This window comes from Vulpes lagopus, chromosome 3 (assembly GCF_018345385.1).
Source record: "Vulpes lagopus strain Blue_001 chromosome 3, ASM1834538v1, whole genome shotgun sequence".
NCBI classification, from domain to species: Eukaryota; Metazoa; Chordata; class Mammalia; order Carnivora; family Canidae; genus Vulpes; species Vulpes lagopus.
Genome location: NC_054826.1, coordinates 43,684,406 through 43,706,804, shown reverse-complemented (window position 1 = coordinate 43,706,804; position 22,399 = coordinate 43,684,406). Strand labels below are relative to the sequence as shown.

General features: G+C 39.9%; 1 protein-coding gene across 10 annotated transcripts in view; it reads right to left on the bottom strand.

Annotated features, from left to right (window-relative positions):
* The window catches only part of TENM2 (teneurin transmembrane protein 2), a 3,550,639-nt gene that overhangs the window by 1,206,157 nt on the left and 2,322,083 nt on the right, over window positions 1–22,399 (bottom strand). The window contains exon 1 of one of the 10 annotated variants that reach the window (XM_041750471.1): window positions 12,087–12,113. The exons of the other annotated variants lie outside the window; for them this stretch is intronic. The gene's annotated coding sequence lies outside the window, so the exon portion shown is untranslated. Of the gene's footprint in view, window positions 1–12,086; window positions 12,114–22,399 lie in introns of those variants that run through there. 10 annotated transcript variants of the gene reach the window in all.

Genomic DNA, 22,399 nt, shown 5'->3' with positions numbered 1-22,399 from the left:
TACTTAAATTCCAGATAATTGCAAGTGCATCTGCTAGGCTTTGTCACTGGTCTATATGAACATTTTCACAGTGTATACAAAGAGCAATTATCTAACAACTAAAGAAAAAGAAACAGTCATTTCGGTAAATTACAGCCAGCATCTTTATCAAGGAATAAGTTTGCTAAAAGAATGCTACCCCCAAAACACTTTTTTAAATAAAATGTATTCACTCATACCACATACATTAACTATACAGAAGAAAAAAGGGAGCTTTTTCAACTGTTAAATTACTAGGTCTGAAACAAGGATAACTGCAATTTCAAATAAAATTATCTCACAAAACATTAAAGTTCTCCTCTGGAGAAAAGAAAAAGAAGGAAAAAAAAAACCTGATTTAAACCTATTTGATGCACTAGTATAAGTTCTTATTCTGTACTCATGACAAAATATTTCAACAATAGTCACCCTGTTTATCATCCAGTTGGAGTTCCCTAATTTGAGATATAAGCACACAGAATTAAGATCACGAAGGGAAGTCAAAATAAGGAATATTACAAACAAAACAAAAGAAAATCAAAAACTTGAGACATCAAAAATCTTAAAGTTTTTGCTCCATTCATGAGTCAACTGTAAGCAGGCCTAAGTTTCTCTAGTTGGGCTATTTGGTCCATGTTGCTCGTTCTCTCCTTCATTCCACTCCCCCACCCCTTTTCCCTTTCTTTTTCTTTCTCTTTCTTTCTTTTTCTTTCTTTCTTTCTTTCTTTCCTTCTTTCTTTCTTTTTTTACTTCCTGAACAATCCTATTTCAAACTGTCACACTCAACAGAGCCAGCTCTCCTTTCAAAGCTCAATTCAATTTTCAGACTTTTACACCTCATGCCAACTAAACAACATCAACAGTACTCCTCTTCTCAGGCCTAATGGGGTAAATCTGTTCTTTTAACAAATTCTCAAAGCTATCTATCCACAGTGATCACAGTGGTATCATTAGAATAGAAAGAAAACTACTTAATACAAAGGCTAAAAAATTTTTGTGATGTTTGACCTATTTGAAATCTCTCCATTCAGTGGTCATTTATTTCCTGTTTCACTTTCATTTAAATATCTTCATTATCATTTTGTAAAATGTATTATGTTACCAGCCAAAGCTATTAGGAAAAAAAAAAATCTCCCTATTCCCCAAACTGGAGAACCATCATTATCATTAATATTTCATGGAACTGCATTAAATGAGACAATATTCAATATTTAACTATCTAATCCTATAGTAATTTATATTAGAAAATACCAACCATGTGAGAATTCAGCTGGTTGGATTATTTTATTGGATGAACCTTTGTCATTATTAATAACATTTGAGTATCTCCTATTTTTTCAGCACAGAATGTAACATCCAAGGACTGAAAGTGATTTTGTTTCTAATTAATTCTCAAAATCCTTGGGAGACAGTGATGGGAGGATAAATATATTAATTTAGAATTGAATAAAAGACTAGCCTTTAAATGCAAGAGTTGTACTAGAGATGTGGATTACTTGCATGGGTGATACACCTCTCTAGGTTTACTCATAATTTTGTGAGGAAGACCTGTTTAAACCTCAGAGAGGGATGCCTGGGTGGCTCAGCAGTTGAGCATCTGCCTTCAGCCCATGGCATGATCCCAGAGTCCCAGGACCGAGGTCCACATCGGGCTCCCTGCAGAGCCTGCTTCTCTCTCTGCCTCTGTCTCTGTCTCTGTGTTTCTCATGAATAAATAAATAAAATCTTAAAAAAAAAAAAACTCAAAAAAAAAAAAAGAATAAACCTCAGAGAGTCTAAATTATTGGGAGAGGGGGTTGTTGTTTTATTTCTCTCAAGTACCACAATTATTAACAATTTAGAAGTAGAAAGTTGGTCTGATTTATTATCCAGAATTCCTATTAATTTGCTTACAGGCGATTGCGCAGACATCCAGATGTTCTCCATATGTATTTTAAACAAATCCCATTTACCTTTTCCTCAGACCATTTATCAACTTTACATATTTATACATAGGCAAACGTCAGCTCATTTTTAGGTAAATTATCTTTAACTTCAGCATGAATGGAATTCAAATGGCTAACTTTTTAATATGGTACTTGGTGATAACAAAATAAACTCCTTGTAATATTTGAAATTGGTGTGTGCTAAAATCTAAAGCGTTATGTTTAAAATACCTTGATAGCCAAAAATGTCCTCTATTTGATTTTGAGCAAGAAAAAAGTTCTCACAGCTACCAGCCTTTTAAATTTATACACTGAGGCAACTGTTACCCCTCCCTTAGGACTCTAAGATCATTCATGGGATAATAGTAAATATTTGCTGGAGGCTTTTCACTTATCTGTTTTGTTGACAGCTCCTCCTCCTGTTTTCTACTTTGAGAGAATTCCACCATTTATATGTTACTGGAAGTCAAAGTCTTTTTGTTTCATTAGAGACCAGACTATGGATTTCCCAGACTTCCTAGTTTTATGGCTATGGGATGCTTTATCAGGACACAGCCAATCAAATGGATGCACCAACCCAGAACTTTGAAATGAGAGCAAGAAGAAAGGATGGGGGTTCCTTCCAGACCCGCAAATAGCCACATATCCAGGGCAGCCAGTGTGCTGGTTGATACTAATGTCTGTGGCAGAGCCTCAAATCAGGGAGCCGGGTACCCAGGATGCAGTGGCAGAAGCAGAAGTGCCCGGTTCCACATCTTTTCCCGGTGACTTAGTAATTCCCAATGTCTTCCTAACATATGCCTTTACTGTTTACATTAGCCAGAATTAGTCTATGTAGATTACAAGCAAGAACATAACCGATCCCACAACCAAAAGTAGTAATTCAAATTATGCTTTTATTCTGCATTGGGTAATTTTAAAAACTTTTGGAAAATAAAATTAAGAACTCCTGCAATATTGTGAGTTGTAAAGAACATTCCATTTTTACAAACACTAGGAAACTTCCCATCCAGGAGGACCCCGTCACCAAATGGTAAACGATCTCATAAATCCTTGGAATTTCATGTACCAAACAGGAAAAGAGCCAAGAATCAAAGTTTAAATGAGGAACACCATCAATGAAGACTCTTCCTATTTTTCTCAACCATTGCTTTTCTGATTCAGATCAACAAGGAACAGAAGATGGAAAAGAAATGTTGATGGTTTATCTATGATTTGCTGGAAATGAGATATGCACATCTTGAAACTCACAGTAAAAATGAGCATTAATCAAGAGCCTGACCAGTGATATCAAAAGTCAGAGCTGACTGCCTGAAGTCCAGGAAGCTATTTCCTGGGGCTGTTGAAAGGGTCAGTACCTCTGTGCATTCCTCCTATGCCATCTACTTTCAGAGCTATTCATCTGGTACTTTTCAAGAATATTACCCTTCCCACAAATGATTGATAAAAGATGAATTTAAGAGAGTGAATAAGTTTTGAAAATTAACTCTCTGAACCTACATATTCACCATATATTTTTAAGTTCAACAGGGAAAAATATTCCTTTAGAGAACATTTTTCATCCATGGCATTTTGGGAACACTTGATATTTTTCTTTCCTTCCCAGTTCCTATCATTTTTAAGAAATCCCTAATAAAAGAAAGGTAAATCATAAATTGATTCATTGGTCATGAAAAATATAAATTGACAGCTGTGGGGCATGGAGTCGTTCATCCATTCACTGATTGGATTTACACAGGTAACAGGCACATCCTAAAAATGACACCATCAGAATTTGCCCTTACTCTCAAACCTAAATGTTAACCATGATCTGATTCTTCATGGTAAAGATCCACGGTTTAATATGCACCTTCTGGCTTCACTTTTTATTTGAACACATCTGTTATTAGACATCTGAATTAAAAAAGAGAAGAAAAAGAAAGAAAGAAAAAAGAAAGAAAGAAAGAAAGAAAGAAGAAAGAAAAGAAAAAAAAGAAAGAAAAGAAAAGAAAAGAAAGAAAGAAAAGCAAGCCAAAAACATATCCTTGACCTCGCCTGCAGCTATGATTTCCTCAGAGTAAATACATTTGGAGTTCCAGTGCAACGCAATTCAAAACAAAACAAAAGAAAAGAAAACAAACAAAAGAAAAACCAAGAAAACAACTAACTTCTGTAATTAAAATATCTTATATGCACACGCGCGCACACATGCACATACACATCATGGCACTTTTAGCCTATAGTTTGTAAACTTCTAGACTAGAGATCAATCATACACATACACAATACCCAAACTGTGTACGACTCTGTGTATACCCCATGGGGAATTAATAAACACTTATGAATTGACTGACAAGAGAAAAATCAAGAAATGACAACCTTCAGGGTAGCCGTAACACAATTTTAACTTGAAAATTGCCCAGGAATAGACTTTCACAATCTATGGGAACATACACAAATCATATAAAAAGAAGTGCTGCCCCTCATATACCTAGAGTGGCCTTAGGGAATAGCTTAGTGAAAAATCACTGTTGCAGGAAGTGGAAGTTCAGGCTCTCTATCTAGCTACTGTTTGGCTTCTGCAGTGAATCCAGCTGAGAGTAACTTCTATTCTGCAATAAATCTATTACAGAATAACTTTTAAAACATAGGTTAGAATAAATACAAAATTTAGCGCATCTCTAATGCTTTCTTGCTAAGTCAACAGGTATAAAACTACCTCTCCCTCTAAATTCTCAATATTCATGTTGCCATTTTAATTTCTCTGCAGCCAAGGATAACAAAAGCATAATCTACAATACTTAAATAGCTTCTTCAATAGAAGCATCCTCAAATAAATGGTAATTAGCAATAAATCATAATTTACCCATTGTCTTCTTTAAATGACACATTAATGGCATGCTGCAATTCCTAAAACACATTTCATTCAGTGTCTCCTTGCAGGCAATCTCCAAATGCCTGAAGTTCAAAAGTGGTTTATTCTCCCTGAGGTTCATATACATGTTCTACGTTGGGGGTGTGGAACAGGACAGATTTATAAAAATTTAGTGGTCTTTGGAATTGAAGAATTACAGAAATAAGATGGTGTTTCAGTTAATAATTTAGCCTTGCCACATTTCTTGAAATGATGGCTATTTCAGTTGCTACCTGTTTTGAAAAGCTACTTCCGCAATGATAAACTTCCAAAAATGTATGATGAGAGCAGGTGGGGAAAAAATAAGAAATAAACTGTGAAGATCAGTCCCCTTAAACTTAAGGGGGGGCGGTTAAAAAAAGAGAATAAAACCATTTTGGGTTGAGGTAGGGAGTTTTTTTAAACAAAAACACATGAGATCAAAATAAATGTTCATATATATCTTTACCATCAAAGGCCAACCACAAAACCTATTTTAATTCATTGCTTTAGGAGTACTGTCTCAGCATGTGCTCATGAGAGTTACACGTACTGGTCAATAACTGTGCCAAGCCAACCACCGGGACCGTCACCTTACCTGCTCCCGCCCCACCATACTTCCCAGAGTACCACAGTCCGGGACACTGCCAAGGGGTGGGGTTGGTCATCTGCCTTGTAGAAGCATTCAAGTCAGTTTTCCAACACTCACTTTTGAACAGCCAAATCATTATTTGTTTCAAAGTATGACAGAACTCCTTACTTTTCTTCCCAACATTATTACCAAGTTGTTAGGAAACAGTCTGAACGTAGTAACTACCAACAGTTTCCAGATTTTCCTATGTCAGACCAAACACATTTTGGGGGTAATGCTTACTTTTCAGCTTTTACTTCCCCACATTGATAGCAATGAGAAAAGATAGGCTTTTATGCTCTTGGTGTTTGTTTTTTTCTTGTTTTCTTGGCAGCCTCCTCTGGACTGTGAGAAGTGATGATTGATCATTTTTCCACACTCATCCACAGCCCTCTCTGTGGCCACATGTAAATTCGCCAATGGATAATTAAGCAACAGACACATCCAATAAATATAATAAATAAATTTGATTTTTTTCCCCTTAGTAATTGGTTTCATCTGACTGAGTCTGATTATGTGTGGGGATATATAAACAGGATTAGAGAGGAGAAAAATTAGATGCTGGGTCACACAAATTGCAGAGCCCTAACCACTGTGAAATGTTTTTGTAATAATTACATTATTATTCCTGGGGTTAAAATACAGAGAAGCAGTTTGTGTCTTCTCAAGAAGTTAGGTGAGGCTAAAAATAAAACTGGCAGCATGATTATTACCATAAGGAAAGAGTAGCCACCTACAAAATACATTTCCCTCTGGTCTGCATTCTCTTCCCACCATTCACACTGTCCTTCCCCATGCTTCCATCAAATCCATGCAGATAGTGCCAAACTTTAATCTGAGTCTCTAATTCCAGGGGTCCTATCACACCAGACTACATGAGTAAAAACGAGCTGGCCATACTAGAAGGTTGGAGAATGAGCAGATATTTGTATACAATTATTGCCTGAACAAATCCTAAGGCAAAATCAAATTAAATCACCTTTCGAATATACTCTTGAGTAACACAAAGAGCAAACTTTTGTCCTGCCGTTTAAAAGAATAACCCCCCCTCCAATTCCCATTTATTTTCTTAGACATCCTGTTGATATCAAATTACTCTTACCATAAGATTTAGCTCTTAGCTGAGCACAGTACCTGGCCTGGCTTGGGAATCCAAAAATGGTATTGGAAAAAAGAGAAAGAGAGAGAGACTGAAAGATTAAAATATATTTTCCTTCAGCTTTAATTTGCGTATGTTCTTTCTAAGTAATATCTACTGAAATGTGTTGTACATAACCATATACTCTTATATTTGAAATGGTTTAGAAACATTATCACAGCTAAGATCGCAAAGTCTGCTGCAATGAGTTCTCTAATAATAACTATGATTTTAGCTATGTAGATATTTACTGTTTGAACTAGCCACATGCATGGACATAGCCATCTTCTCTAATAGTTCAGTTTCATTCTTAGAAACAATCGAGAAACATGACTATTTCTAACATTCAAAATTTTGAAGTGGCGCTTTTTAAAAAACATGTTACAAATATAGCAAGTGGCTTACACAATTTCATGAAATGGTTATTTTACATTATGAGATTTTTTTTTAATCTTTGCCAAAATCATTTCTACTTAATGATCTATTTCTTTTCTACACATAGACCCTTATTCCTGTAATTAAAGTAGGAGAAATGTCAAAACATTGAGTATCAGCTAAATCCTAAGCAATAATAAAAATGACATTTAAATATAGGCTTTTTCCAAAAGAATCCTCTGGAGATTTGTCCTCTCTAAAGATTTTAAATCAGTATGTTATTGTTAGTATCAGTTTGAGCTTCATCATATGAATTACAATCTCCAATGTTAGCCTTTGCCTCCTAAATTGAAGACTGGGGGAACCTAAATAAACAAAAGAAATGACTTATTCTTTTGAACCAAATTCATAAATAAAGTCCTTTAATTTATAGGGTCCATAATCTCTTTTATATATCTTCAAAATAAGTACTTTACCAATGCCATATTAACAGATATGGATCACACAAAATTTCTAATATTTTTTCAACAGGCTTGAGCCTATATACCTACATAATTTAGTCATCAGAACAATTAAGTAGACTGTCTTCTGGAAAGCTGAGTTCCAAACTTTTATAGACTTCATCGCATTTCAGAAATCACCAACCAATACAATAATAAGAACAACCTAATGAGAAATCTGACATTATATTTGTATTCACAATAACCTGTGGCAGAACTATATTATAGTAAAAGGAGTAGCACTGGGGAATCTTCATCGGTGATCTAATTAAATAGCAAGAGAGCAAAGCCTTCTCTAAAAGAATTGCAGCCAAGGCCTGAGAAGTCAAAACTTTTAAAGAAATCATCTGTGTCCTTCCAAACCACACACTCATGGCTTTCCCTAGACAGATACGGTATCGATAGCACCCATCCCCAACCTTCTGCTGGGAGCCACATGATAGTGATGAGATGAGGACCGCAGGCAATTTTTCCATCAAAGATCAATTCATATTGTCCGGGGCAAGAGACGGGGATCTTTACCGGGGAATACAGATTTTATTTTAACATATCAACTGTATTATTTAGTCTCTATTTCTATTCACTAAACTTACATGAAAAGAGTTGAAACACCTGCTCTCTTTTTACTTACACTGCTGCCGTAAGGCACATAACTGTACTTTTTCCTCTGATAATTCTTTTTGTCTGAAAGGCTCATAATTCTACACTTAGGAAAGGGGGCCAATTAAAGTCTTTCAGCAAAAATGAAGGTACTTTATTTGCAAACCATTTTTCAAGGTGCTTCATTTTTTTGTCATTAGGAATTCACACAAAAAAACCGTCAATATTTCAAGTTCAAAATCACATTGTAGTATCCAATATATTAAGTCAACTGGGGCAGTAAGCAATATGAATTTTAGAGAAAAGATTTTATACCTCTTCAACTTCACGAAATCTTTCAGAAATAAGAGCCAGATATTCTTAACACAGCTAAAATCATTATGTTAAGTAGTGCTTTATCTTTGCTAAGGTAGAGAAAATAACCCAAATTAATAATAGAACAAAGTCTTCAGCAATGTGAATGTTCCGTTTATAAAGCAAAATAGAAACCAGCAGTACAAAGAAATACTTTGACAAAGCTACTATTTGCCCTCACCACACAAGATTTATAAAATTTCTGTTGGTTTCACAAATTTTAAATGAGGTATTATCTAATTAGACACTATATCACATTTTATGAAATATTGCTATGTCCCTTTCCATTCAGAACATGTCAAAAGACACCCACCTACCCCCTAACCCCCTGCAAAAAAAATATATTCTTGCAATTTCCTTTGAAGGTTGTGAATCTGTTGTATTGCACTGTGAGGGCAGAATGGATGGTTTCTGACTCTGAGTGTATCAGTTCTACTAAGAAGCAGTAATTCAAGGAATAAAACTTTTGCTTTACACAAAGTAATGAGAGAAAAAGGATATACTTTTCACATAAGCCCCCTTTGAGGTAGTAGCTTGAGGTTAAGTTTTGCCTCTTTAAATCTGACTTTTCAATTGAAGTTTGAGTTCTTAAGTGGGGAGGGATAAAAAGGCCCTTGCCAATGACCTTGACCATATTTCACCAGAAATCACTTCTCACAATTAGTCTACACGGAATAGAAAATAAAGGAAAAGCCTGCCAATACAGGTTTTCCTTAAAAACACACAAGTAGTTCAAAGTTCCTTTCAATTACACAATGAAAAATATAGGAATTACTTTTAAGAAACATTCAATAGCTCTAGCGTAATAAACACCTCATACATGCAGAGAAACCTCCACTCCTATCAAAATGAAAATAGGAACCCTAATAATACAGGCAAATGTGACTGTCAAGTTCCATGAGCCAATAGTCTCCTTCTATATAGACTTCTCCCCCCAAATAAGTTACCGTCTCCCCATGATGTTGGATGCCATGCTTTTGGAACTGCTGAAATTCAACACAAACACCAACTGAAAGTAAACTAACTCATTTATCAACAGCATAGCAAAAATATGGAATTGCTTTGATACATAACCTGAGATCAACACCAGGCACAGATAATTAAATTGAGCTTAGTTAAGATTCAATGGAAAACTTAATAATAACAATAATAAGTAAGAATACCACCAACCGGCCACAAAGACTATATACTACACAGAACCATCTAAGAGTAATTACAAATCCCACTGCTTGAATACTCATCTAACCAGGCAATACACCCAAAATGTAGATATGTTTAATATTTTAACATAAATTCTGGGAGCTTTTCAGAAGTTGCCAGGAAACTAGAAGTAGAAAGAGGGGTGGGTGGGTAAAAACCAACCTCAGCAGGAAAGAGTATGTTCTTTAAATCAATGTACTCTTGGTCTTCACATCTAATGAAGATGCTGAAATTGAAGCTAATTGTGATGTTTCATAAGTAAATTCATGCTCTGAATACATTACATAACAATTAGAAATCTTGCCCCATAGGCCGCATAAAATGAGTCCTTCGCCTGGTCAGTTAGTTGTTTGTGTCCATGTGTGTAGAATATGCCAGAGAAATAATACAGCTGCTCAGCATGGGGTATATTGCTTTATGGTTTTGGTCCTAGAATGAGAAAATCATGATGCTTTTAGAAGATCTAGGTTCTCAAGATCGTAGCTTGCTATATGTATTTGTTTTTCTTTAGTATCCAGACAACCAAATACTTCACTCAAAAATAGCTGCGATCCTAATTAATGGAAGTTGAGTTTTTCCCCCCAAAACTTGATCAAAACGGAAAATGCAAGCACGGGTCCACGAAAATATTTTAAAATAGCAATTTTGCCATCTAAAGGGACCTATGGGTAAGCTGAGCCTTCATTCTAAATAAAATGCCTTATTACCATCAGCAAACTACAAAAGGAGAAAGCAGCTTTAGATCTCAGGAATCCTGTCCACAATTTCAAGGAAAGCTTTTGTCAACACAGGCAACCCAGAACAGGTGAATTGCATGGTATCTTGGAGTAGGCTTTCCTCTACAAAAAGGAGGGTCTGACTAGTTGAGGTAATTTAGTTTGTTTTCCTCTTCAGTGCTGAACGGGCTGCATGCACTGTTCTGTGCTGTTCCTCCAACACCAGGTAAGTTTACATTAAAACAAAGTTTCACAGTATCATCCCAAATATACTCTTTGTACATAGGTAACCTGCTGTTCCATGATGTGGCAACCACAAAGCAGAAACAGGCTTCCTTAAATAACAATACTTTCCTTCTCTAAAATCTATGTGCCTCAGTGTATCCCTGAGCTGGATATCCTCATCTGAGTCTAGAGTTCAGAGCTCGTCAAGATAATAATACACAAATTGAAAATACAACCTGCTCTATCCCAGACTTCCCTCCCTACATTTATGCTGCCATTACAGTAGCTCATTTTTTTCCCATGGCTTAGCAGAAATTTTACAACTCCAAACTGATTTCTTTTTAAACTGCTGATTTGCCTTTACTTACTGACCCTTCAGTTTTTCTACTGAACTGGAACTGGAAACTTGGGCGGGGGGGAGAGCAAAACAAATGAAACATGATAACTGCTAAGAACGTTCCAAGGAACTTAAATGATATGAATACATTAAAGAACTGTTGTGTATTAATTTTTAAATAATATTTAAAACAGATCCTGGAAGCAAGAGTTACAGAGTCAGTTCTATTTTTAAGAAAAGAGTTAGAGTTCAATTTGCATGTATTATGCTGGCTATTTTAAATAATTTTATTCCATGTGTATGGCAGAAACTGCCCATCCCCTCCCCAGTTGACAAGATGCCACTTCAAGTAAGATCTAAGAGAGGGCTGGTTTGGCATTAGCAATTGCTGTACACATCTCACAGTTTTGAATAAAAACAATACCAGCAATCTCTCTCCTCCATAGCCCTAAATTTATTATTAAGTAAATTTAGCAATAGCTCAATCACTGGAGAACAGGACAAAATGTGATGCACTAAACCACTTATATGTTTATTATCTTTGCAAGCAACATTAAGTAGTGTTGTCGATTATACTGCCTCCTGCAAATCTGCACCAATGTGATGCAAAACAGCATTTTTAAGAAATTCTCTTTTGGAATGCAAATGATTCTGCCCCCCAATTGTGAATATTTTAGCCAGCATGTACCATACAGCAGTTCTGGAATCACTGGCATCTGTCATGCTGTCAAAACTGAGTCAAAATGCATTGTAATCCTGGAGAAGGATAACCTTAAACATCAATGCAACGTTAAAATGCATCCTAAAAAAAAAAAAAACAAACAAAAACAAAAACAAAACCCTATAATTGCGATGAACGTTAGAGAGAAACCGGCAGTCCTTCTGCAGAGAAATAACAGTCTGCTCTACCAATCTTTCCCCTCCCCCTTGAAACTCATGCAACTAATGATGACCTCCCGAAGTGCCGATTTTAAATGTTCCAGCATTCATCTGAGGATGAAGGAGGAAAAAAAAAAATACATAGAAAACCACGAAACAAGTTGCAAACTGCACAAACGCAAGGAGAGAGAGAAAGAGAACTGCAGCTGATTCAGGAGCGATTGCAGAATGAGAAGCAACAGAAAGGAAACGAGAAAGAAAGAAAAGGGGGGAAAAAGCCTTTAGCATTAAAGAGTAAGAAGTGAAAAACATTTACCAGCGGCTCGGTCAGTAGCTTCGCTCCCTGACACCATCTACATAGAGAGATAACTTAGCCTAGAGTCTTCGGTCCCAGCTCGCTTTGGAGCAAAATTCCTTCACTTCGAGGGGGCAACACGCACCCTCAAGAAAGAGGGAAAGAAGGGGAAGGGAAAATAATCCCAAAGACCAAGACAGGCTTTCCCCCTCCTCCCTCTTACCCGCCCCCCGGACTCCCCAAACGGTGCTCGCTCCTGCACAGTCCTGCCCGCTGTGCAGCTGAGCTGCTGCCGCCGCCGCCGCCGCCGCCTCGGCTGCTGCTGCTGCTGCTGCTGCTGCTGCTGCCGCCGCCGGTGCTGCTGCCGGTGCTGCTACTTCGGAAACGATTAGGAGGAGGAGGACGCCCAAGCGCGACCTGAGCCTGCGAGCCACCCAGGACCAATGTGCAACCTGCTCTGGAATCAAACCCATAACACACGCACGCACACCCAGTGGCTCCGGCACGCGAGTCCTCGCGCGCACACACGCGCCCGCCCGCGCGCCGCACGGACACACGCGCACACACACATGCACACGCGCGCGCCGCGCCCCCCGCCCCCCGCCCGCCCCAACACACACGAACACACGCGCGGGGCGCCGCTCACCGCCCGCCAGCCAGCCGGCGCGGCCCGGGGGAGCGCGAGCCAGTCCCCGGGCCCCGAGCGCGCCCAGGCCGCGGCCGCCGGGGCTGCGGAGCGCAGGGCCGGGGAGCGGCTCCCGCCCGCCAGACAGGGGCGTTGGGGGCACGTGCACCCCTTTGTCTGCAGAGAGAACCCCAACCGGGCGTTTCCGAGGCCAGACACTGAGCGCGCAAACCCCGGCGGTGCAGAGTTCAGTGCCGCGCTGGGGTTGGCCAGGAGTGGCTCGGGTCCCTGCCTGCACGCACCCAGGATTCAGCTCTGCGAAACCTGACGCACCGCAGCTGCACCCGTGTCCCTGCACACAGGGGACGAGAGCAAGCCCGCGCGTCCTGCGGACGACCCAGGCTTGTCTTGACTGGCGAGCATGCCCAGAGCCCGGCTGGAACCCAGAACACGCCTTCCAGGGTTAGGAACGCCGAGAGGGGCAGAGCCCAGCTGGGTGGCTCCCAGAGATAAAGCAGAGGTTCCAGAGCCTTTATTCCCGGCTAACCCGCCTCACCTGGACTGCTCAGTGGCCCTGAACCTGCCCGAGAGGGCGTGGTGCTGGGAAGCTAGGCATCCAGACCTGAGAGGGGAGTTGCCTCTCCTCCTTTCCTAAAGGGAATTCCAAAGAAAGGAGGTAATACCCAGCCCAGGAAAGAAAGGAGCATTCAGTTGCAGGATAGTTGAGAGAAAATCCACAGGGCCTGGCAGTGGTTATGGCAGGAGCTAGCACATACTGGCTACGTATCCCGTGCAGGCTCTGTGCTACGTGATGCCCGTGAAATACCTGCGGTTGTTTATTTATTCCAAACACCATGGAGCAACCCAAGAAGGAAACCGAGGCCCCACTATATTTTGCCAACTGTTCAGTGGTAGAATCTAGCCAGTGGATCGGGGAATCCAAACCTGGCACTCTGACTCAGACCCTAGAGACAGACAGAAGGCAGTGCACTGATGAACTCCAGGCATTTCCAACAGGAGAAAGGTCTGCCGGATGTTTGGGTGCTAACACCCTCCGGCCTTCCAGCTGTACCGCTCCTGTCTCCAGCAACCAACAAATCTTTGAAAAACTGCATGCCCTCAATTTGCCATTGTCCAACACTAGTAATGTAATACTCATCTCTTGGCTATGTACCGTAGGCCACCTTTTTATTAGGTGTTGTATACTTACAGTAGAATCTTTAAAAACCACCCTGTAAAGAGGCTACGCTTATTTTCATTTTACACATGAGGAGACAGAAACAGAGATGTCCTGTTACTTCCCCCAAGGTGATGGGGTCTGAATGAGGGGGGAGTAGTTTGTTTGACTCCTACGTGCATGTTGTTTTTACTAAATTATGTGTCTTCTTTAACTGCATTCTAGATAAAGCCATGAGATGAGGGTGTAGCAGTTACTTTTTATTTCACTCAACAAATACATATTGATTTCCTACTAACATTCACTCATTCAACAAATATTTATGTTTACTAAGCATTTACTTCCTCCAAGTCACTCTTAGAGGTGACCGAAGATGACAAAGACACATGCCAGGACTCTGTACAGTTTGGCACGGAGATGATGATCATATGCTAATGATGCTGAGGGAGAGCTTCACTAGGAAGAGATCTTCTTCCTGTATTCACCTACCAAACTCCCACTCATCCTTCAGCTCTCTAGGGCCACTTCTTCAAGGAAGCCATCTGTGATCTCTCTGGTTGAGTCAAATCCCCCTTACTGTTTGTTTTCATAGCATCATGTAACTCTTCTTTTTAAAAGATGTTGTAGGTTCTTTTTTTTTTAATTTTTATTTATTTATGATAGTCACACACAGAGAGAGAGAGAGAGAGAGAGAGAGGCAGAGACACAGGCAGAGGGAGAAGCAGGCTCCATGCACCGGGAACCCGACGTGGGATTCGATCCAGGGTCTCCAGGATCGTGCCCTGGGCCAAAGGCAGGCGCCAAACCGCTGCGCCACCCAGGGATCCCGATGTTGTAGGTTCTAATTTTCCAGTTGTGCTGGGATTTCAATAGTGTTTGTCTCCTCAAAGCACACAGCCCTCTAGATTGGACAGGAATTTATCTGTCTTAATTTCCCATTAATCTCCTAGTGTCTGGTACTTGTTACTCTTTATCCATCTCCTTCTTTCACACACACACAATTCTTGGAATAGCAATAATGATTCTTAGGGTAGGAACTGTTCTTCTTTCCATTTAACAGACGAGTGAAATGAGGCAGACAAAGGTTAAGTAGCTTGCCCAAGGTCACACCTCTGGATAAGTGGCAGAGAAGGGCTCTGGCACAGGTCTGTGTGGCACTGAAATCCACTTGACTAGCCTACAGGCTCCACTGACTGCCCAGTATTATCCAGGAGCCAAAGAGACTTTAAGAAAGCAGCTCATGGGAAATAAAGCAGACAGATTGCTGGGGACGGCATGAAAGAAGATAGAGACACTTCAATATTTTGTAAAAACAGAAAAGGCATGCAATGGGATTTAGTAATCTGTGATTGAGCACCTATCATATGTCAGGCACCTTGCTCAGGCTTTTCTCATTTTAGCTTTACCAACACTTATTCTGCCCAAGTGTTGTTGTTCCCCATTTTACAGATAAGAAAACTGAGGCTCCCCAACAAAAACAAATCCACTGGACTGTAAATTCCATGGGGGGAAGTGATATGTCTATTTTTTATTTTACATTTTATTCAGTGGTACCTGGCTGACAGTAAACTCCCTCTCTCTTCCACACACATACATACAAGCAATTTGCCAAGTGTCTCACAGCTAGGAAGTCACAGAGCTGGGATTTTAGCCTAGGTCCGACTTTAGAATTTCAGGGGAAATGAAGATTGAGATGGTCACTGTGGGATTCACAGCTTAACCATGCCACAGTGCCTGAGGATTTATCTCGGTCTATAAAGAGGGAGAGTCATTGCTGTGCTTGTTCTCTCTTATCAATTCTTATAAGGAATCTGGGATTCAGAGACTGAAAGTTACTTGATCAAGGTCACAGCCAATGTCATAATGCAGAGCTAGATTTTGAACCCAGGCCTCCCTCACTGCAAAATTGTGGTACAGAATGACCTGAGTGGCAGAAAAGAATATCCAAGATTTTCAGAGGTTTCTGGCTGGGGGGAGCAAGAGGTCTTCACTCAGAGAGGAAGTGCTGCAGTGAACCAAGCAAATCTCATGGCACCACCCTTCCCACCTGTGACCATTCCTCTGGGTTCCACCTTTGTTCAGGCCCCTGTTCTCATGTCTTTTCAGGCCTTATCTTGAACCCAATGCCTCACAGCCTCCCTGCTAATTTTTAGCAGCAGCAACGCTTACGAACCACAGGAAAGTAAAAACTGAATTTTGTATACTTCTACTTGCAGACTACTGGGCATGCTGGATGACAAGGGGAGGCTTTGATTACAAATAGGAAGCTTTTGTTAACTACCTTCCATTTTGGAATATTACCACAAAATGGGATATAGGTGGGTAGCTCTTTGCAAAAATTCCCAGCCTGTAGGAATTCTTAGTAGTCTAGAAGAATGAGATGCTTAGATATGAAAAAACAGCTCAATTGCATGCATTTTTCTCCCCTGTCTCTAGTATTCATCTCCCTGTTCTGTACTATCTGTAGGTGCATACAAAAAAACATCCACAAATTGTATCCATCTATTTACATACCTGGCACCTATGGACATATGAGCCAGCTATAGCGATAGCCAGCCCCTGACTATGGATTTGTCTCCTCTATTTGTTTGGCTATCAACTTGCCCTACACTGAAATCTGATTAATAAAATGGGCTAGGGATGGCTAAGAGGTTGTTAAATATTTACCCCCCTCTTTCCTTCACCCTAGGAATAAATTTTTCCCTAGAGAATGTCTCAGAAGGGAGAAAGCTCTCTAGAATTCTTGATAACCCATCCTACCTATACATTAGGTTGATTTTTCTCATGAGAGCATTAGAATCTGTAACTCGTGCTGAGAATAACCCATTAGGAAAGTCATGAAGGGCAACCTTCAAGGAACATTGTGCTGAAAATTTGGAATGTTGGTAGATGTTTCGCTACATTCCCCAGGACATGAACTTTAAAGCTTTTTGAGAAGACCCCTAATAATTCAAATGGTAAATGCTTTCATAGAGGTTGCCACTGTTATTGCCCATAGCGACTGTCTGAGGGATGAAAAGTCATGATTCCCATTTTATAGATGAAGAAACTGAAGGTCTGAAAGAACCAACTACTTATGGCAAAATCATACAAGCAGGGAGTAATAAAGCTCGGGTGCAAGTCTGATACCCAAACCTGTGTGGGTCTATCTGATACCCAAACCTGTGTGGCGAACTCTACATTCTGCTGCCCTGAACTTCTGACATTCCTTTGCACGTGGAGCTGGATGTGGGAGGGGGTGAGGTGAGGGTGGTGGCTTATTTGTACTCGGTGTGCTCAACACTCCATGTATAGTAATATTGCCATCGTCCTAGAAAACCAGGTGCATTTAAGATAGCCTTTCTAAAGGAACATTATTTAGTTTTTTTACAAATTGGAAGACTGATGCATGTGGGGCTTATGTGAGGGACTAATCCAAATGAGTGTCATTGGAGCTAAGGATTCAGAGTCTCCTTTGATAAATAAGCCTTATTCTCTCTGTTTTGAAGTAGCCTTGCAACGTAGTGGCCAGTCATTTCCCAGATCGTTCTCTCTCGATAGATATGTTCTTCGATTTCCTAGAACCCTTTACAGGGTATGTACTGGGAGATTATAGTTTCCTAAAGACAGGAAATTTAGAAGTAGAGACAAACTGAGCTTTTGAAAATCACTGTAGTTTGCCATGTTTGTTTCCAATATCTGTCAACATCCTTTTGGAGATTGAGTAGAAGCTATGATTTTATGCCTTTACGAGAAACCAGGAAAGGCCCTTCAGAATGTGATCTCAACCCACTGGATTAATCTAGTGTCGAGTAATTCACACGTGGGCCGGCATGTGTGTTTTTGCATAGGACCTTGTATAGAGAAAGATAAGGAATGACAGTCTTAGTTCTAACCTAAGGGTAGAGATTGTACCATGTATGGTAACCATTCATCTTTCCAGAAATCAGTCAGATAAGAAGAGATGATGTCTGACCAGCTCACAAACACATAATGGCATCTGAATTTCAATTCTGAAAACCCCTCACAGAGTTGTTCAGAGCCTATGTACCATAGTTTTATGTAGTATTCTAACAGGTCTGAATTTACAAACCCATACAGAATTAGCAAACGGCAGGCCAATTGCCTTTATTAGAAAATAACCAAAGAATAAAAAAGGACATGAAATGTAAATTTTACATAAAATATTTGAAAGGCTTAATTTAATATACATATAAGTCTCCAAATACTGAACTCCAGCAGACCTTCTAAGTATCTCTGGGTAACAATCTGCAGACCAGCACATGTTATTAATGATTTCACGTCTGAATCTATTCTTGATTACTACCTGATGCCAGAAAAATAAAGCCTAGAGTTTTCAGGCTTTCCATGCTGTGGTTCAGAAGTGGTGTGTGTTTTTCCTCTCCTGAACAAATGGGCTTTGACGCATTTGATTAGTAGCAACTGCCTGGACAAAGGTCTCAAGAGGGATCTGGAGGCCACATCCACAGGATCTCCATGATTCTGAGTGCCAAGACTGACCAATGATGGCTCTTGCTGATATGAACACAAGAGAGTACTGTATATGCCATGAATTTTCCAAATATAGCCAATCCTCATATCCTAGATTATGCTCTCTAACCTTCTCCCTGACCTTGGCTCTAGTCCAAAATCAGTGATTCCCATACAATTATATTTATCCTTCACCCATGGTTTCCCAACTTTTTTTCTCTCTGTCTGGGACAGTACCTCCTCCTTCATCATTTCCACCAGCCAATTCCTCTGTCAGTAACCCAATCAGGTGCGAACTCCTCCCCAAATTCCTCCCTGAATACCCTAGTCAGAAATCCTCTCCCCTATCTCTATAGGAATCTCATTGCAGGTGTACTTCACGTCCTCTTTCTATTAAAGTTATTTATGTTCTTGCCTTCTTTTTCCTGCTGGACAACAAGCGCCTTGAATGCAATAATCCTGTCTAGATCATCTTCAAATCCATCACCATGATTTGCACAAAGACTTGCACTGAAAAAGTTTATACTATAGGAATATATAAATAAATGAACGTCGGATGCTCAATATCCGTTGAATTAATGAACATAAGATTATTATTACTGCTCTCCTGCTATGTCACAAAAAGATTAAGTTACATTTTGTAGGCTAGAGAATAGGGCTAATGTTGGGGAAGTCCTAAGAGTAGCTAGGCTCTGAGGATATGGCAATAAAGTTGTAGCTTTTAGGGGGGCTCCCAGGTCAGGAAGAGAGACAGGAAAGTAGATGGATATAACAGGTGACACTGATACTCGACACTCAACAGGAACTGTAATCTTGACTTTGCCGGCAGGTCAATAAAAAGCTGGTAAGCACAATAGATTAAAGAATCTTATATAATATTTTAATGCATTTAATGTCAAGGGGCATCATCGTAAAAGGACATTTTGTGTCTGCATGTGTACTGCATCTGTTCACGTACTCATGCTTGCTGGGATGCACAGAGTGAGAGAGGTGTGCAGAGATTCCACAAAATCTCTTAAAATGTTTCTAAATAAAGAAAGAAAAGAAAGAAAGAAACTGATGATTCTTTTAAGACTGAAGAGAAAACATCATTGAATAAATAATACCTTTTAAGAGGCTTAAAACATTGTAAGGAGCATTTTCGCTGATTGGTAGAAATTTTTTGATTAATTAATTAGTTAATGTTTTCAAAGCACTTTCAAGATGAAAAGCATTTGGTGAGGGCTACATAATTGTTATTTATTTTTCCAATGAACCTCAGTCTTCCATGTTACCAGGCTTGTTTTTCTCCCAGGTTGTTCACAAGCCCCCATGCCCTCACACAGATATGGTGAGGAATATCCTCAGAGAAAAGAGGGATGGGATGCCAGTGTGCAAGGAATAAGAAACAAAGACCCTGAAAACAAATTTTAGAATTTTATGTGAAATATGATCATACAAGACAAGAGCATCTTGATGAAAATTAGTGACATCTTCTACCAGAGAGATTCTATTTGCTTCCTAGCAAAGAACTCCAAGCAGCTTGCACCGCAGGTCTATATTGACAACTATTTGTTTCACCTTTTACTAGGGGCCTACTATATTCTAGATATTGTTAAATTACTTTGTACACGTTAACTCATTCTCTCCTCCAAACAACTGTTTGAGGAACTATTATTATAAACATTTTATAAAGAGACCAAGGTCTAGAAAGGATAAGCTACCAGCCAGGGTCATTAAACAGCTTGTAAGTGGCACACCCAACACTTGGTCATGATGCTGGGAGCAAGGAAAGGGGGAAGAGAGCAAGAAAAGGAAAACGAGAGGAAGTAAGAGAGAGAAATTCCAGCTAAATCTTATGCTTGTATGTCTGATGACCTGGTAATAGATTAATACCTAGAAAGTAAATGAGCCAACACGTCCTATTGGTTGAACCAATTCACATAGCAAGGGTGATTTAGCTTCATTTCCAAAGTGAAGATCTATATTTAATACTCACAAGATCACCAGAGACCCAGGCCCCTAAAATCCTCATTACCATCAAATGGCATGGCACCATTGTGAGAATGAAGTCCTGGGTCATGAACCTCCCATTTCCCTTTGGCTAAAAGCAACTGTCATATTATTTCTTTAAAAGCTTCTTGATAGAATGAAATAGCAAAGGCTTCAGATGATACCGTTAGATCATCTCAGCCCCTGACTAGCTGTGTGACCTTGGTCCTTATTATTTAACATCTCTGAACCTCAATCATTACATTTATAAAATGGAGGCAAAAAAAAAAAAATCTCTCTTAGATTTGCTGCAAGCATTATTTGTGACTATACAAGGAAAGCAACTAACAATGGCCAGAATATAGTAGGTGCTGCAGTAATAATAAGAATGATTCTAATAATAATAAAAGTATTCTCTTTCTCCTTTCTTTTCTCCTCTTCTTCCTCTCTCTCTCTCAAAGTTACATATCCATGTTACATACATGTTGAAAGCCATGCCAAAAAATTCTCAAGTAGCAGGTTCCAGATTGCCAAAAATGGTGGAAGGCGCAAGGTAATACCATTGAAACTCACTGTGTCTACTGCTGAAATTCAGCTGTGTCTCCTGCCATAATTAAAATGTCAATGAGATAAACAAAATGCGTAGTCTCTGAAATGAACAAGCTTATTCTGAGAACAGGGACTGGAACCCAGTATGCACAATTTATTGTCTTCTTTGCTGCAGGGATCTCATTAATGTTGGTATAAAAAAAAAAAAAAGAAAAAAAAAGAACTCTTTGCAGCTAGGAGATACAAGGATGCCAAAGTCACAGTGACAAGGGAGAAGTGAAGAGCCCATCTGACCCTCTCTGAGCACTGGCTCAGTAATTTCAGGCAAGTTATGGGACTTCCTTAAGCCTCAGTTTTTCCTCAAAGAAATGGTGACCAACACTTAATCGGAGGTGCTCTGAGCAGCCAATGAACTAACCCATGGAGAGGACATGGATCACTTCCTAAGTACTGGTAGTGGTTTGGAGGTGGTTTCAGAGTCAACCCTCTCCAGCAGAAAAGACGGTGCTTAAAATAAGCTGTTCGTGATGGGGTCGGGGGGAGGGACGAAGGAATAGAGGGATGGCAGCAATATCAAGAAAGATCTTTCTTACAGTGTGCAATTCTGTTAAGGAGCAGCAAAAAGGTTCAGAAGCTGTTCTCATTTGTACGTGCTTTCAAGAGGCCTCAGGAACCTTCGCTGCTGCGGTCCCCTCACACACTCCATGTTCTGAGAGGCACAGTGTACACTGCGCCAGCTCAAATAGGAGATAGTGAACCGGTTGGAACTCAGCTTTCTATTTTTCTTTCTTTTCCTTCCCCAAAGCCTTTGAACGGTTCACAGCCATCAACAAACATGCTCTGAAAAGTAACAGGTTAAGGGCAGGTTAGTGCTTTGCCCAGAAACCTGTGAGGAGGGGACCTATAACAAGAGCGCAGTCCTCACTGCATTTTCCCTGACTGTATTTCTCTGGTAAGGAGACAACCTCCACTGCGAGCTTGCTTCCAAAAGCACTTGGAAGTTCCACGTGATTATGCTACAGTGACTTAGAGGGGCAGAATGTCTTCCACAGTGCAATGATGTTTAAGAAATAAGGGAGCTAGAAGAGTATTTCTGAGATTAAAAGGCCCATGTCCTTTCCTGCCAGTCCAGATTCCACCCCCCCACTGGAAACCAGGAACACTTCAAAGATATTCTAATAGGAAAGGTTGCCAACTAATTGTCAGAGAGGATTAGTATTATCAGTGAGCCTTTGGTCTTCTGGCAAGCCAAGTGGAGACAGGAGCCAGTTCCAAAAAGCAGTTTCTATGGAAAACAGAGAAGTAGCCTTTATCCCAGGGTACCCAGACTTAGGCAGCATTTAACACCCCATAGGAGCAGACCACCTATTCTTAGAACAGATCGGACATAGGGCACACTGCCCTCACTTCCATTTTATGAAAAAGACCAAACAGTCAAGGTAAGGACAAGTAATAAACAAAGTAGCCATTAAAGGATTTAGATTAGGAAATGTAATTATCCCATTCCTATCCCAACCTCATATCAAATGGGCTGCAAACCTT